An 18801-nucleotide genomic window follows, 5' to 3' on the forward strand; every position below is an offset into this window, starting at 1 on the left:
ATATAATACTTGCTTCCAAATACCTTAAAGTATTTGACATTGGGTGAGTGTCCATACCATAATTCATAAGGTGTTAAATTTGTACCTTTCTTGACTTGTACTCAGTTCAAGGTATAGATAAGTATACTAACAACTTCTCTCTAGTATTTTAAAGCAATATTCTTCTCCATCATCAATGTTCTAGCACAATCCATCACATATATGTTCCTCCTTTTAGCTATCCCATTTGTGGAGGGGTCCTAGGTGCAAAAGTTTGTTGTTTGATTCCTTTTTCACTGTAGAAGTCATTGAATTCATTTGATGTTAACTCTCCACCTCTATCAGATCTCAAACATTTCAATTTTTTACAAGTTTCCTTTTAACTTTTTCTAAATACCACTTGAACATTTGAAAAGCGTCATATTTTTCTCCCAAAAATATCATTGTCATCATTCTAGAGTAATCATCAACAAATAGAATAAAATACTTGTCACCTTTGTAGTTTTGCACATCAATAGGTCCACATAGATTAGTATGAACTAATTCAAAAAATTATTTTGAAGTATAAGTCTTACTCTTAAAACTAGATTTTGTCATCTTGCCTAACTAACATTGTTTGCAAATCACATTATCATGTTTCTTCATGTTTGGCAAACCTTTGACTCTCTTCATCTTATTGATACTAACCAAGTTGTCAAAATTTACATGACATAATATTTTGTGCGATAGCCACACATCATAAAATTGTACAACAAGACAACTAGCTTCATTCATGTCAAGATAAAATAGTTTACCTCTAGTCCGATCTCCACTTCCAAATGTTGGAAATAATCAAGACTAGCTAGGTTACTAAGAGGGGAGGGGTGAATTAGTAACCTCAAAAACTTTAAATCAATTCAACACTTAAATCATTCACCATTCATTCATCTAATCTACTACATGCATGAAAAGAATAAACATTCATAACACATGAACACAGCATTTTGGTGACCCAGAAACCTTCCAAAAGGAAAGTAAAACTGGGGTGGGGATGATACGCACAAAACTTCACTACTATAGTATAAAGTTGGCCTATTAGGGCTTACATTGACCACTTTTGATGATCTTCCCTATTAAGAGAAATTTGGATTGCTAGATCCAGCTTGTTAGAGGTTTTACAAACATACAATGAAGTATGCACTTTGTTAAGAGATTTATACAAAGACTGTTAAGTCTACCCTGTTAAAGGATTTGAAAAATTGATTCACCTATTAGGATGAAATAGTAGATTTGACTTACAAATTGATTGCTAATTAGATCCTTGAAGTACAGATCATCTCTTGTGATTGATATAGCTTTACTACTCCTTGTAGACCTTGTTGAATACTCTACTCTGCTGTTGATTCACTCTTCTCAAAACACTACATATCCATTCCTTCATATCTTCATACATACATTACAAATGATATAATACATTACATATATACCATTCCAATATTTACAAAAATAAGGTCAGCTAAAACATAAGTAAACAAAATATCACTGAGTTGGCCAAATAGTAGAAAACTTAGGTTCTTCAAGTTGACTTAGTGAACTTCTAATACTCAGCATCCACTCCATTACTCAGCATCGTCATGCACTTGGTAGAAGTAGAAGCTCCGTCCATACCAATCACACAATGTAACTGGGAACTTGGTAAGCATTGGAGACTCGGTAGATATAGTGTTACTCAGTGGTTATTGAATCCTTTTTTTACCTTGCTGTCAATTGGTAAACACTACACATCCATCACTTAGTAGACACTGACTTCACATCACACAAATTGATGAATCAATAGACACTATGAAGCTCAATGACCACTATCTACTTAGTGAACACTATAAGCTTGGTAAACACTACTAAACTACACACTCACTCGATAGCTTTAGGAATGCTCAGTGTAAACTTAGAAACATAGTTAACACTAGATTGCTTAGTATAAATTGTAGATTGAGTGATGAGCTTGGTAACCATACAAGATTGAATAAGTGTTGTCACTAATGACAGATACAACATAATTCCAACAACCTCCCCCTTTGGCATTAGTGACAAAAACACTTATGAACCAAGACTTATGTACACTAACATACTGATTTTTGATTTTTCAAAATTGATCTTTGTTAAGCTGTTGTATATATATATATATATATATATATATATATATATATATATATATATATATATATATCTCACTTATCTCCCCCATACATATGGTATAATATATACATAGTCTTTCTCTGTACATATATCAATCTATTTTCTCCCTTATTATCTCCACAAGTCTCTTATCATCTCTTACTCCCCTTTTTTTACAATAATGCCAAAGAGATATGCAACATATTCAAATAGAAACACCAAAATGTGAGAGAAATTTAGAGTGTACCTTGAGAATAAGAGCCAATGTCTTATCCATATTGTCTTGCAAAATTTTGCAGATAGAGAGTGCCACTTGAACTTCTGCAGAAAGTTCAATCATATGATCTGCTATGGAAAAATTGTTATCCTGAACAAATTTTTTTGAATATGCAACATGTTTTTTCATTGAGTCCATAACTGGAAGGATCCTATTTTGGATATCAATTAGTGTGGACCTGATCCTGGCTTCCTCTCTTAGGAATTTTGCCTGCATTTCTAAAAAAAATCTCACCTTGATGTGATGTACTGAGCTTGAACTAGAGTCAAGCTATAGACTTTGAGAACTTGCCTTCATATCTACATCAATCTTGCTCAATTTGTCCTTTTTCTCCTTAATAAACTTGGTAACATCACACAACTTAGCAAAAAGTGATGTTACATTGGAAAAATAATGTTCAAGATTGCTCAAAATTGTAGATAACTCTACTTGGTTTATAGCAAAGTGCTCAAGCACCTTATTATCAAACTTCTTTTTTGCTTTCTTAATAAGCTTTTCTTGGCCAAATGTATCTTCATTGAACTTATTTACAACTTCTTCCAACTACAACAAAATGTGTTGTGATGAATCCAAATCAACACCTATAACCTCAGTTATTATGTTCTTGACATTTTCAATTATAGTAAACTCTTTGTCTCTTTTAGCTCTTAGCTATTTTTGCCTTGCCTTTTGCTCCAAAAGTTGACTGACCAGTATCATTTCATCAGCTATGGGAGTGTCCAAATCCAACTTAAGAATAAAAATTTCCTTGTCCAAATCAATGTCTCCATCAATTTCCTTACCAGTAAGTAGAATTTTTAGAGGAGTTCTTGATTTTACTTCTGAGCCTACTTCCTTGGACTTAGAAATGGAAACAATTGTAGAAATTACTAGACTTGTAGTAAAAACTTAAATGGGTCCAACTAAAGGAAAACTAAAAGAAGTGCTAACTATATCCAAAATTGATGTGCTATCCAAAAATGAAGTAACAATAGGTGGAGCACAAATTGGAGTACTTACAACTAAAGAACTAACTGGAGCAAAAATTGATGCTATTAAAGCTGAAGTAGAAAACATTGTTGAACATGATGGGGCACTTATTGTACACATTGTTGATGAAGTTGGCACAATTGAAGAATTGACTGCTTCACACACTACTGAGGTTGAAGATGGCTTAGGAGTTGATGAAGAGGGCTGCAAGTTGGTAGATGAAGTGGCTGACACTTCCATTGCAGATACCTAGAGCTGTGAGGTAGAAAATAATGATTGTGTAGATGATATATCTAAGGTGGTTGCAATCATACCTGCTCAAGCTATCTCCAACCCTAATGATGTAGTATTCTTAGGTGGAGAATGAGGAAGAGAAACAATGACTTGTGTTGCTATTCTCATTGGATCACTTTTTTCATCTTCTTCCTTGTCTTCCTCTTTAGCTTCTTCCTCTTTCTCTTCATCATCATCCTTCAGTGCCTGATAATCTTCAACATCAAAAGTGACACATGGAGTGTTGCCTTCTTCTACATTATCATTGTCATCATCATCATCATTGATCTCTATTGGATCATCACTAGGCTTTTGCAGATGATAAATATTTTCCCACATAGATGTGGCATCCTTGACCACATGTTCAATTTCCTTTATCAGAATCAGACAAGTATGAAATCTCATCATCATTTTCTCCACATTCTTTTTCATAGTTGCCTTAACCTTTGCATTTGTAAGATTTGGTAGTAGTTTTCTCAATGATTGCTCAAATATGTCTTTAGCTGTCTATTCAGCTAATTACCACCTAACCTTGACTTTGGCTAATAGTACTACAAGGATTTGTGAAGCAAAATAATGGGGAGAGAATTTCCATCTTCCTAGTTTATCCATGATCAGATCTTTAACTTCCTTTTGTTCTACTAGTGCTTTAAAGTTATTTATTCCAGCACCTATTCTCAATTGATTAAGTCTTTCTTGAAATGTGGGAGGGGGCTTCACAAGCACAACTTCACTATCTCCTTTTCCTTTCCCTTTTGATCTTCTTATGAAAACAACCATGGAGGCCTTGGGTGGATTAGTGATAACTACCTTGCCCTTCTTCTTTACTAGTTCTACCTCCTTCTCTAATTCTTGCTCTTCTTCTATTTTTGGTTCTTCCTCATCCTCTCCTTTTCCTTCTATAAGCATAAGAGGGCCACTAGTAGTTTTCAACTTGGCTATCTTCCTCTTTCCTTTGTTGATTGCCTGGGGTAGCTTGATTTCAAGCTCAATTCTAGCTTTAGCCTCATCATATGTACCAAAAATAGGTAGCTTTGGATCTATAGGTTCATTCACTAGGGCTTCTATGATATCTCTAGTTTCATCAATGTTTACCTCATAAGAAAGAGGTTTCACCCATGCAACTCGAGGCCTAACTGCCTAAATATACACTCTATCACAGTCAACCATAAAGCATATATCATATTTTTAATCCTCAACAAACTTAGGAGGAATCCTAAACCTATTGTTCATCTTCTCCTTGAAATCTTCATAGTAGTTGTCCATAGTGCTATCAAAATTTATACCCATTTCTGCAATGAATTCATTAATCTGATACATAATTAGAACATCTTTTCTCTATACAACTAAACCTTTTGATGGAAAAAACTTTTTTACATAAAAGAAAAGGCATGTCAACAAAGAACCAAATTTGTAAGGGTTTTTCTTTGATGTCTGGATACTATCCATGTTTTTATTCAGCTATTTGAATAATAATTCTGATAGATCAAATTCCATATTTTTCTTCACAACCTTATATGCCAAATCTACTGCCTCACACAACACACAGTTCAATTGACTTGAGCTATAGATCTTATGAGCAATTACATGAATGTCAAACCTTAATTCAACATCAGAAATAGTGCTAATCTTCAAACCTCTACTGTCCCACTCAGCTAGGGTTTTCTTCTAAAGTTCATCCCGACCTAGAGTTTTGGTAGATTTGGCTTTGCTCAACATGGCAAGACCCATAATCTTATGTATCAATTTCTTGGTGATTAACATTGGCTTATCTAACCATAGTTGTCCATTATGCACATGACTGAGAATGTACCTAATCCACTTAATCTAAAAGCTCCTTGGCATGTGTGTGATATGGGTTAATCCTTTAGTTTCTAAGTGCTTATGCTCAAGTTTTAGCGAACCATAAACACACATTTCTTCTAAGGTACTATCCAGCTCTAGGGTTCCAATCTCTTGAATAGAACACTTAAAATGAGTGCAAATATCATTAATTAGAAGTACCTTGGGTGGAATTTGGGATTGAGCTCCATTTGGGTCCAATGACTTCGCAACTACTAGAACTAGCTTGAAGTTTGGCATGTTCCACTCCACACCCTTAACCAACATCTCAGATCCTCTTTTTGTTTTGTTGCTGCTACTGCTTCTGGATGCCATGTTTGCTTGATAAATGAGAGAATTTTTTTTAACAAATTCTTCACTCTAAATTTGCTTGAAATTTCCTAGATGCACTTGGAATCACTTAGCTCTATGAATTCTAAAATTGCAGTGAAAAATGAAGTCAAATTCTGCCCTTTTTGATGAAAATTCTCGATTAATGCTAGGCACCATAATGACATAGTGCATGATAGACTATCATCCACTCACTAACTTGGTAGAAGCTTGTGACTTGGTGATCAAACAAAACTTTCATTACTCTCGACCTAGCTCAGTTGAGTTTGTGACCAACCTTGCTCGGTATGACCTGATTTCATGTGATCCCTTTGTATCTAAAATATTGATTTGGATCATCTACTTTCTCATTTGGAACTACTCAAGATATGACTTGATGATACAGTTCCAATTCCTCCTTCATGAATCTAATTGGAAATAGTGGAGTCTCCCACTTCTTAAGTGACATGGCCATCATTTGAACTGTTTTGCTTAGTAGATTTGGGAATCCACTGTTGTCTTGTCTACTTCCTAATGTTATTAGCTTTAGCTTTCTTTTCATCTTCAACTCTTCCTATATTCATGCAATTTTTAGCTATATGACCAAGTTCAGTGCATGTATAACATCTTACTATTGCATGTCTCTTTCTCAAGTGGTGCCTTGTATAATCTATGCCAATGTGTCCATATTATCCACAATAGTGACATCACCAAATATTACTTTGACAATTTTTTTAGCTAGATTGAATGATTTAGATCTACATTCAGATGCCTTGTGACCTTGCTTCTATTTGTGACATTTACCTTCAAATTTTGGTTTCTCCTTGCATTCATTAGCCTTATGACCATGTTTATTGCAATTGTAGCATTTTCTATTGAATTTTTCCTTTCCATTGCTCCAACATTTGTTTGATGTATGACCTAACTTACCACAGTGATTGCAATTAGATCTTTGATTCCTTTGGGCACCTTGCTTGGAAGATTCACCTTGTTCTTTGTATCCAAATCCTACTTTGTCTTTTTGTCTATGAAGATTCTACTTACTTTGCTAATTCAATTGATCCATGTTTGCTTGAGATTTCATCATCCATTCATTGAGTTGCTTTTCAAAAATTAGATTAGCTTTCAATCTTTCATTGATTTTTCTTTTAGTAATTAGATCATTCCTTAAACTTTCATTTTTAGATCTCAAATTCATGATTTCCTCATTTGCATTTGAGAGCTAACTGATAATACTTTCTTGCTGAAGGGATTGATTTCTATTTGCATTGTTCCTTGCCTCCAAGTCTTCACTTGACTTATTCCTTTGTTCCAAGATTTCACACTTTCTTATTGACTGAATTTATTGTTCTCTTTTCAATTTTCTTACCTTTTCTTGTAGGGAGCCATTCCTTTCTAGAAGTTCTTTGATTTCCTCATTTGCTTCATCTGAACTGCTTGAGGGGAGAAAGTCTTCAATCTTTTCTTCAACATACTGATGGTCATTCATTTGTTTTGCAAGTTCCTTCCTTCTTTTTAGGGATAGGGAAAGATGCTCTTTTGCTTCCTTAAGTTGAGCTATGGCCATCTCCAAATCTAGCTTCTCATTGTCAATAGCTTTGTCAAGTCTAAATATCTCCATTGTCCTTGATCTTTGCTCAAGCTATCAAACTTTATCCTGAGAACCACAAAGCTCTGATACCAATTGTTGGAAATAATCAAGACTAGCTAGGTTATTTAGAGGGGAGGGGTGAATTAGTAACCTCAAAAAATTTAAATCAATTCAGCACTTAAATCATTCATCTAATCTACTGCATGCATGAAAAGAATAAACATTCATAACACATGAACACAGTATTTTGGTGACCCAAAAATATTCTAAAAGAAAAGTAAAACTAGGGTGGGGATGATACCCAAAAAACTTCACTACTATATTAAAAGTTGGCCTATTACGGATTACATTGACCACTTCTAATGATCTACCCTGTTAAGAGCAATTTGGATTGCTAGATCCACCTTGTTAGAGGTTTTACAAACATACAATGAAGTATGCACTCTGTTAAGAGATTTATACAAAGATTGTTAATCTACCCTATTAAAGGACTTGAAAACTTGATTCACCTACCAAGATGAAATAGTAGATCTAACTTACAACTTGATTGTTGATTAGATCCTTGAAGTATAGATCACCTCTTGTGATTGATATAGCTTTACTACTCCTTGTAGACCTTGCTGAATACTCTGCTCTACTGCTAATTCACTCTTCTCAAAACACTACATATCCATTCCTTCATATCTTCATACATACATTGCAAATGATACAATACATTATATATATACCATTCAATTATTTAAAAATACAAGGTCAACTAAAACACAAGTAAAAAAAATATTACTAAGTTGGCCAAATAGTAGAAAAGTTAGGTTCTTCAAGTTGACTTGGTAAACTTTTGATACTCGACGTCCACTACATTACTTGGCATCATCATGCACTTGGTAGAAGTAGAAGCTCAGTCCATATTAGTCACACAACGTATCTTGGAACTCGGTAACCATTAGAGACTTGATAGATATAGTGTTACTTAGTAGATACTGAATCCTTTATTTACCTTGTTGTCACTCGATAAACACTACACATCCATCACTTGGTAGACATGGACTTCACATCACACAAACTAATGACTCAATAGGCACTGTGAAGCTCGGTGACCACTATCTACTTAGTGAACATTGTAAGCTCGGAAAACACTACTAAACTACACACTCACTTGGTAGCTTCAGGAATGCTTAGTGTAAATTGAGAAACATGGTTAACACTAGATTGCTTGGTATAAACTGTAGACTAAGTGATGAGCTCGGTAACCATACAGGATTGAATAAGTGTTGTCACTAATGAAAAATACAACATAATGCCAACACTAAAGAGTTCTCCATCAACATCATAGATCTTAGCCTTCTTGTGTTCAAATTCAACTTTGTATCCTAAACTATTCAATTGGGACACACTCAACATATTATAGTTAACTCCTTCCACATAGTAAGCATTATCACACATGATCTTGTTTGTAAATCTTATTGATCCTTTACCTTTTTCTAGATAGGGTACATCATTACCAAATCTAACACTATTTCCATTATAATGCTCAAGGGTAATTAACTTACTTGTTTCACCAATCATATGATGAGCACATCCACTATCAACAAACCATATTTCACATTTGGTTACATAAGATACCAATGTAGTTGCCTCATCTTCATTTGAGTCATCTTTCAATGAAACACATAAAACTTCAACATCATGATCATTTGATTCATCATTATATTCTTCTTCAAAAATTTAATAAGATTTCTTTCCCTTGTCTTTATAGCCTTTGTTACTCTATCTATTCTACTTTTGGATTTGTCTTCACTTTTGTTGCTTTTCTTCTTGGGACACCTTGTTTTAATATGACCAACTTCATTACAATTAAAACATGTGATGGGTAACTTACCTTTGTATTTTACTTTTCCTCTATAAAATCTCCTAGCTAATAGTACTTCCAGTTCTTCTAGATCTTCATCATCCATGTCACTATCACTAGAAACATGCTTGAACTTTTTTGTTCCTTAAGGTTTTTTGAGTGTCAGCTTAGCTTTGAAAGCAAAATCAATATTCTCATATTTGAAATTATCAAAATTTGAAAGTTCAAAAGTAGTGAGTCTTGTTGAGCTATTGTTATGCATGATGCTATATGACAAGAATTATTTTGAACTTCTCTCTTGAAAAGTCAATCTTGTGAATTAACTCCAAGGTTTTGGGTGATCTTATGACCTACTGGAATCCACTTAGTTGAAGATAAATGTTTTTTTTCATGAGGAGGCCTTTGCTGGTTCATTTGATTTTGGATGAGATGTAGAATCTATTCGATGCTTCAAAATAGAACACATAAAAAGAACTATGTTTTTGTATTTTTTATATTTTCCAATGAATGAAATCTAACAATGCAACTAATATGAATTCCTAAACTAACAAGGGGTTATTAAAGCAAATAACAAAACTTTTGAAGCAAACAACATGAAATTAAAATTCTAATGGACATAAGCTACAAAAAATAACATGTCTACAAGTTAAGCTTTCAAAGAAATTGGTGAGGTAACCAATGAAAATAGGAGCAGCACTTCCTTGATTCTACTAATGCAATCATCGATGGGAAACTCAATAATCATATGATGTTTCACTCTTCATCAAATTTCAAGGCCACGAAAAGTGCACTCATGCGAGACAAAGACTTATGTAGGTACAATTTGATGATTTCTTCTTGAGCTAGATATGTTAGAAGAATTCATTAAACCATAGTAAACACCATAACTAAAAGATTGCACAACTAGAAATAATGCAATAAACTTTGGGCTCAATCACAATTACATGAACAAAAATTCACAAAACAATGACACATTTAGGCAAGAATTACTATACTCCAAATGTGAGCACCAAAAGCATAATATTATTGCAAAATAATGGTGACCCCAATTACATATTACAATCGTGGATTTATAAGAAATCATCTCCTCAATTTGTGTTGTGAGTGAGATATCTTCATGCAATAATATGATTTTAATTTAATAAAGCAAACTAATTATATACAAAATAACAATCTAACTTGTGCTTGGTAGGACTTCATCCATTTTATATTCATTAATTGGATGCATGAGCCTTTACATGTCATAAAATAAAGAAATTGAGAGAAGATAAGAAGAAGAAAGCTTTTAGTCAAAGTAGTAGTGTCTGACTGGGTGTCAATCAAAGTTAAACTGCTATCAAAATGCTTTCTCGATACATAAAAAACTCTAATCTTGGAATTGGAAGTTAACTGTCAGTGCATTTCTAGAAAAAAGCACACTAGCACACCTCTCCAAAAATATTTCAACACTTTGTAACAAAAGTGCACCAGTGCACTGTGCACTGTGCACCTGCTCACCTCAAAGGTCAAAAATGCAAAAACTTCACTGAGTGTCAAAACTGAAATTCCTGCTTCTAGGTTTTGTCCCCCTTCATACTTGAGCTATGTCTGGATGCTTGCTCTTGAATTTCTCAATAATCTCAGTGACCTTGGATACATCTAGTAGGTCTAAGGAATTATACTTATCCTTGACCTTTTGTTTGTAATTATCCACCTCTATTCAAGTCTCAACAAAATCCTTGAGTTTAGTATCTAGCTCTAACAAGGCTTCTTCTATTCTATATGCTTGCTAAATGTCATCATCAGTAGAAGCTTCTTCAAAAACCTTCCTAAATTTCTCCACTAGCCTCAACTTCTCTCATGCATTATCTTTGAATATGTCAAGACATGCATCCCTATAATGTTTCTCTACCTGTAAAATCTACTCTCGGGCTTGGTCCTTGAGCCAGTGGATCTCTGCATGTAATGTTTCCATTATTTTATTACTAGCTACTATCTTTTCAATCCAATCATCAATTAAATCTAACTCCTCTATTGTACATACATCTATAAAAAAATCGTACCTTTGCCCCTTTATGGCTTGTAGTAACTATAAATCCTTACCCCACGCATGTACTTCATCCATGATACTAAAATCCTACTTCAAAATTGCTACCATTTTATCTAAATTATCTTACATAGCATGTAGTAGCTTCAGGTTTCCTTGGATGATAAGCACACCCTTTTCCTCAAAAATTTCCTACCATTATTGACAGGCATTCAAAAATGGATCCAAACAAACTCCTCCCTTATCTCCCCCTTCAAATGCTACAGTTAGAGTATCCTTGGGGTGTTTAGGATCCAAGGGACCAACAACTTTGGCTAAATATCCTTTCAGGATTTCATTTTGCCTATGAAGCATCATTAGTTCTGCCCCCTCTTGCTCCAAACTTCTAAACACCTCCTTCATCCCCCTCATGACCATCAACTTGGCTATATCTAATGTGGGCCTCCCAATAATAACCTCTCTAATCTAATAATCTTGGAGACTCAAATCTTCTATTTCTGAATCAGGAGGAGGGATAGCCACTTGTGTGAATAAATCTTGATTTTAGTCATTGTTGATGAATGCCAATGCTCTTGCTTCTCTTGAAGGGGACTTGGGTTTCCTTAGAAATTCAATCAACTCAATCATATCCTCTTCATTGGCATTGAATTGTGGCCTTTTACTTCTAATCATTTCCTTGTGCAACCAGCTCGGAACTCGTTCCACTGAAGGTCTACCTTTTGAGGATGAAGGATTTTTTTCTGCCACCCCTTTTCACTTATCACTCCTTTCCAAAGTTTTCTCCTTCTGTGATGGCTCTTCCTCTATAGTTTCAATATTAGTGGAGCCCATAGTTCTTACCTCGGTGTCTTGGGGAGCTTGCTAAGGATATTGAACCATTTGCCTTTCCCCAGACACTTCATCAGTTGAGATTTTCTATGGTTCTTCCTCTTGCTACTTTTGAATTTTTTCTTCCTCAACACTTGGAGGTAGGGGATTAGTAGAGCCTTTGTTAACAACTATAACCTATAATGGGGATGAAAGAGTTATTTCTAGACATTGTGGTTCTGCTGGTGTTTGTGACCAATCTTCCTATTGGGGCTCATTTGTCAGGGTATCTTGCATCTTGTTTCCCACCAACTCTGTCCCTATAGGCATGAAATCAAAAATTGACATCTTGATTATGTCAGTACCCTCCACATCCTACTCATCAATCCATAGCTATATTTCATCCTTAGGTTTAGTTGTCTGTAGAGAATCTTCTAGAATTGATGGCAGTGTAATAGTGGAACTTCTTCTTTTTTCTTGTTCCATGGCTCTAGCTAGTTGTGTTCTTCTTTTTAAAGTTACATCATCCTCATCATCATCCTCTTTTCTTCCTCTTCAAGGATAGGTTCTAGAATAGATGGGAAAGGAACTACCCTCCTGATCACCCTTTGCTTCTTCTTGAATGGTGTCTTAAAATTCCTAGATTTCAACCTTTGTTCCTACTTGGTTGGGTATAGCTAGTGGCACTTGAGGGTCTACCTAGAATCGGGAAGCTCTAGTTTCTTTTGACCCTTGTATATTTTCTTCTTGTTGTTGTTGTGGAGGTGTTGGGATTTCACCCTCTTCTAGTTTAGCTCTTTGAGGAGAACTCCTGTTTCTTTTTCCCTTTTCTTTCCTCTCCTAAGGATGATAATATCCAACTAGTCTATCTAGTTGGTACACCATTTCGAGCCTAATGGGCAACTAGGCTACAAAGGTACAGATGATAACCTTCTTCCCTCTACCTTTGGTTGGGTGAGCTTGCACATGGAAAACCACTATCTCAAGTATTGGATCAAGTTTAAATAATTTTCTAATCCAATCCTAAATCATTTTGATAATGTGCCTCGCCTAAGGATTAATATCATCATTCTCTTCCCTATCAACCTTAGCATTCATAATGGGTTGTTTCAAAATTTTATCTTCATTGAACAAAGGGTCAAGTAGCTCTCCTGAGTCTTGCTATAATATATGCAATGGAATCTTCATCTTTAAGGCCTTTTCTACCAAATACAAAGTCATCCTACAATAATCCCTAATATAGACATCATAGTCATTTATCACATTCATCCAATGGTCTTCAATGGTTTCTTCATGCTAGAATTCCTTGCTTGCTAGATATTGGACTCTCCTAATATTATCAAAGCATAGCCTTTAAGAATTGTACTCTTCTAGGGGATATTGATCCCATTCACACTCAAAAGAAGGAATATCCTACTTCTACTTTACTTGAAAAGGTCATATGACTAAGGGCCATGTCCAACATGGTCTAAGCTATTTCCTAACTTTGTCATATGCAGACTCAAGTTGCCGAGCAATCTCCAAAAGAACAATTCTATCACTAGGATATCTTGGGAGCTTCTATGGATTGATGATGGCACCAACTACCCTTAGATATGTGAATGTTCTAAATTAAATGTAATAGGAACCAAGTGCTATTACCTATGCCACTACATCATCTAATAACCTCTTTACATAATCTCCCTCTATGAATCTAATCATGGTGAATATGAAAGCATCATTAACAATTCTATATTCCTTGCTATGCTCTGAGAGCTTCTTCTTTACCAACTAAGGGTAGATTATGTATGGCCATGCATTTGGATCCTGCATGCTACCTCTTTTGTACAACCTTGAATAATCTATTGCTCTTGTGGCTAACAAGTAAACTAGATATGATGTCATATAGAATTTTCTTTTATCTTTTACTACCTCCAACTGTTCACACAAATTTTTACTCAAAATAGTGGCCCAATCAAGTGGTATCTTTGACATCTTGATGGTCTCAATAAAGTGCACCTTGAAGATATTTAGATGTCCAGTTGACGACAGACCCATTACTCTACTTAGAAGTATGATTGAGTACTCAATATCTTCTTTCATATATCCCCTTGTCATATCCACTTTACTGGTTATCTTCCCCAGAGGAGTCTTCTCTATAAGATAAGAGGATTAGATGATCTTAGAAGCCTCTCTTAAGTGCTCTTTGTATCACCTTTCTATTGCCTCATAGGTTAACCTAATAATTTGATCCACCATTGGGAGATGGAATACTATCTTAATGTTGTTGGGTCATAGATCAAGAACAATCTCTCCTATACAACTCTTAACAACTCTTTCTTTGAGGAAAAAATGTTGTGCAAGTGTCATAATAAGCTCTGAAGATTTCACTAACACTGGGTGAGATGTTGCATTCACTAAACCTGAATGAATCAAAGAAAAAACCATTGTAGATCTCTCGGTGGGTTTGTTACATATCTTCAAGAATTCTCCCAAATCTGTGTGTCCTAACTCTGTATCTTTGATTTTAGAGTAATCATCATGAAACCTTTATTTTGCTGGAGGAATGCCTTGGAACTTGAAGATGACAAGTTTTGGTGTCATTTTCTTGCCTAATGAAGATGCCATTATATCTATGCAAAAAGTACACCCATTAGCTCAGAATTAAGAATGAAAAGATTAAAATAATGCTTATTCCCATCCTAAACAAAATCTAAAAATTTATATGCATGGAAAGTAAGAAAACAGCCCCCATTGTCTTGAAAGAAAAAGGGTGCACTGGCACACCTAATAGGTGCACTAGATGTGCATATTTTTTAAAACAAACTTTAATTGTAAGGTGTGCACTAGTGCACCTCATCAAGTGCACCAATGTGCACCTATATTTGCAGTTGGGCGTATGTTCTAAATGGTTTGGTGGGCATTAGTGCACCAAATTAGGTGCGCTAAATGTGCACCACAATGCATTTTATGTTTTAGGTTTTGCACATGGGTGCACAGTAGTGCACCAAATTAGGTGCACTAGTGCGCACCCATCTTTGGAGTTTTATGTTTTGTTTTAGCCCTTTTGTGTTTAAGTTATTTTTGTAGACTGGTGTACACTTAGCACACCATTAGGTGTGTGTTTCTTTGTGCAAGGAGATGGCAGGGTGGTGTACCAAACTAAGAGCACAGCTTCAAATAGAGGGTGTTGTGACGAAGATTTGTATAGAAGCAAAGAACTAGAGCAAGGAGGGACTGAGTGCATGTCATGGATGTGGGGGATCTAGTCCACCAAAGCTTGGAATTTCAAAATGAAAGCAAGTGGTGAGATAAAAGGAGGTGGAAGTTATATAGGCAAGTGCACCCTTGGTGCTGTATAAGTGCACTGTTGCGCATCTGTACATCACCAAGTGTGATATCCATTCTTAAAGACACTTTATTTGGTGCACTAGCACACCAGATTAGGTGCATTGGTGTGCCCTTTAAATTTTGTAAGTTTGAACTTATCTCCACTAATTCTTTTGTTTTTTCAATAGGGTTTCTCTGCTAGGATGTAGAAAGTGAACTAGGGGGTCTAGGGGAGACCTTAAAATGGCTTGGATCCTAGATTGGGAGTCCAAAAAGCCAAAAATAAAGTAGAGGTCCCCATTTCCTATCAGGAAATGGGGCGTGCATTATGGAAGCACAATAAATAGCCTCAAAAAAAGGAGGAAATGACAAAGGAATTTCTTCACCAACAAACATTCCTCCGAAAATGTGCCAAGCACCAACTAAATCTCGAACATTCCAAAAAAAATTTGAATGACTTCACAGTCAAAACTTCAGGATCCAAAACCTTCAAGCTTAGTGTGTGTTTAGTGTATTCATTTCCTTTGACATCTCAAGATGTGATCAATCAAAATCTTTTCACAACTGGGAAATAATCTTCCACCCTTCTTGGCACATCATTTGAGAATCTTCGTGAAGATCATTCATCAATTGCTTTGCCTGACTAGATGAGAGAATCAATTCGAGGGCTCTTAGTGGACTGTCACTTTCTTTTAAATTTTTTGGGAAATCTTTTGAATTATCTGCTCCATGTAATTCATAATGTCACCATTTGATTCTTGGATGAAGCAATGTCTTGATATTAGATAGCTCATTTTGTATCTATTTATCAGATTACCCCTTTTAGATCTTTTAAAATCCTTTAGTCTTAATATCGTTCTTTTCTTTTCTTTTTTATTTTTATTTTTATTTTTAAATTTTCTTCTTTATCTTGACTACAATTAGACTATGTAGCTAGGACATTGGTGTCATTTCTTGGATTCGATCCATCTGTGACCATCCCTTGCATTCCTCTTTTATAAATTTTTAGAAACTCCCATGCCAGAAAATGATCTTAGCAATCCTTTGAGAAGACTCATCTATTTGAACCAATAGGGGTTTGGATCATCCCTTGCTACTTTCAACCTTGATTTGACAACACTTGAGACAATCAATCTTTAAATTTGTAAAGTGTTGAGAACTTGTTGGTCTAGAATCTTGAATTCAAGACTGAAAGTCCCTCTATTACTGCAAGTAACATCCGTTCCTTAGTTGGTATAGTATACACACAATCATCCAATTTTTTTGACAAAGAAATAACTCTTCTTGAAATTAAAACCAAAAGAGTAGTTAGTAAGATATGTCAAGATAAAATCTTGAGTGCACCTTACCCCCTGGACTGACACAACTTTGAAAGAAAATACACGACTGAAAGCAAACACATAACTAAAAGTAAACACACTTACAAAAATGAAATCTAACTAATTTTATTTTTTGTTATATATATATATATATATATATATATATATATATATATATATATATATATATATATATATATATATATATATATATATATATATATATATATATATATATATATATATATATATATATATATATATATATATATATATATATATATATATGTTGGTGTCTTCTAGGCTTCAAAATAATGTTTCAAAAATTTTCCATTGACTGGCAATGGAACTAATTCCCCCTGCAAGGAACTAAGCCTAAAAGTATTTTCTCTAAGAATTTTCACAATCTGATAAGGACCAATCCACAAGCGTTGAAACTTGGTGTGGCTGCCTGACTTTTCTTTTTCCTTATCCCAAAGTAGAACAAGGTCATAAATCCTAAATGAATTTGTCATGGCCCTCTTGTTGAACCATCTCTTCACACCAGCTTGATGTTTAGCCATTGGCTCCAATGCAGCTATCCTTTTCTATCCATCTCTAAAAGATTCATCAATCTAATCTATACTTTGTCAACATCTTCAACATACCTACTCATGAATTTCAAAATAGCAATATTGAGGTTGAGTGGGAATACTGGCTCTTGTCCATAGACAAGAAAATATGGAGAAGTCCCCAAAATTTTCTTGACCTTGACTCAATCTATCCATAGAGCATATTTTAGTTGTGTATGCCAATCTTTAGGATTCTCCTTTAATAACTGTCTTATTATTGAAATCAATTTCTTGTTTGTAGATTCTACTACATCATTTCCTTGTGGATAATAATTTAAAGAGAACTTGATAATAGCCTAATTTTCAAATGCCCATTGCATCAAGAATACTGATGCAAAAGCTGATTCATTATCACACACTAAAGTGAATGGCATCCTGAATCTAGTAACAATGTGTTCCTCCAAGAAGTTTGTTACCACCTTAGCAGTGCAATTTCTAAAAGTTTCTACTTCTATACATCTTGTGCAATAATCACTGGTTGAGAGAATGTGTGTCTAGTTGATGATGGTGGATTAACCGGCCTAATAAAATCCCACCCCCACTTTGCGAAGGGGTGTACCTCGTAGACTGGTTGTAATGGCATTGCTAGATGCCTTTCTCTGTCGGCACTAGTTTGGTAAACATAGCAAGAATGAATATGTTCAAAAGTGTCCTTGAATATCATGGGCCAAAAATAACCCAATCTTAAAATCATATGAGTAGTCACTTCTACAGAACCATGCCCTGTACCATATTTATCATGAAACTATTCTAGAACTTTCTTTGCTTCATCATGTCCTAAAATTTTTAGATAGATTCCTTCATAGTTCCTTTTATAAAACTTGTTATTGTTGCCCCACTTTTACACCTTGTCCCAATTTTACAAAGTGGAGTAGATCATAGTCTTGTGTGGTCTGGTCAAGTCAATAGGTCTTTGCCCTCTTAGGTGAGGAGCTTCTTCATCGGGTTTTCACCTGTAGCCTTCCTCCGTATCACATATGAGCCGGGTGGGTTGTTCCTTGACTATTATAAGTCGGAGGGGTAGTTTAGATCCTTACTCGATGAAGATTCTCAGATTGTACTGCATCATGTGACTTGCCTTCAATATAGCCCACTTTGAGTTAAGAAAATCAAGTCGGCGGGAAATTGGGTTCTAGCTTCTCCTCGGCGGATTTCGCACCCCGAAGGCCTTTTTCCGCAGATCTCAGTATATACAGTAAAGGAATTCAACTGGAGCGAAATAGTTCATGTTTCTAAGAAATCTTTCGTATGTTGTCGCGATCCTACCACCGGAATCAATTATAACTTAATGGAATGATCAAAAGGTAGATGTGCGGAAAATGAAGAAAGGGCTTCTCCTCGGCGGGTTTCGAAATCCTAAGTGAGATTTTTGCAAAAGCACTATTAGAAGGGAAAGTTGACATATGGGTCCCACCTTCTGGCGAAGCTACTTGGAGATTTTCTGAAAAGGGTTGAAACGAAGTGACTTAAATAAAGAGAAGGCAGT

Source organism: Cupressus sempervirens, chromosome 1 (genome assembly GCF_028749045.1).
Source record: "Cupressus sempervirens isolate cs-2001-9-10 chromosome 1, ASM2874904v1, whole genome shotgun sequence".
Taxonomy (NCBI): Eukaryota; Viridiplantae; Streptophyta; class Pinopsida; order Cupressales; family Cupressaceae; genus Cupressus; species Cupressus sempervirens.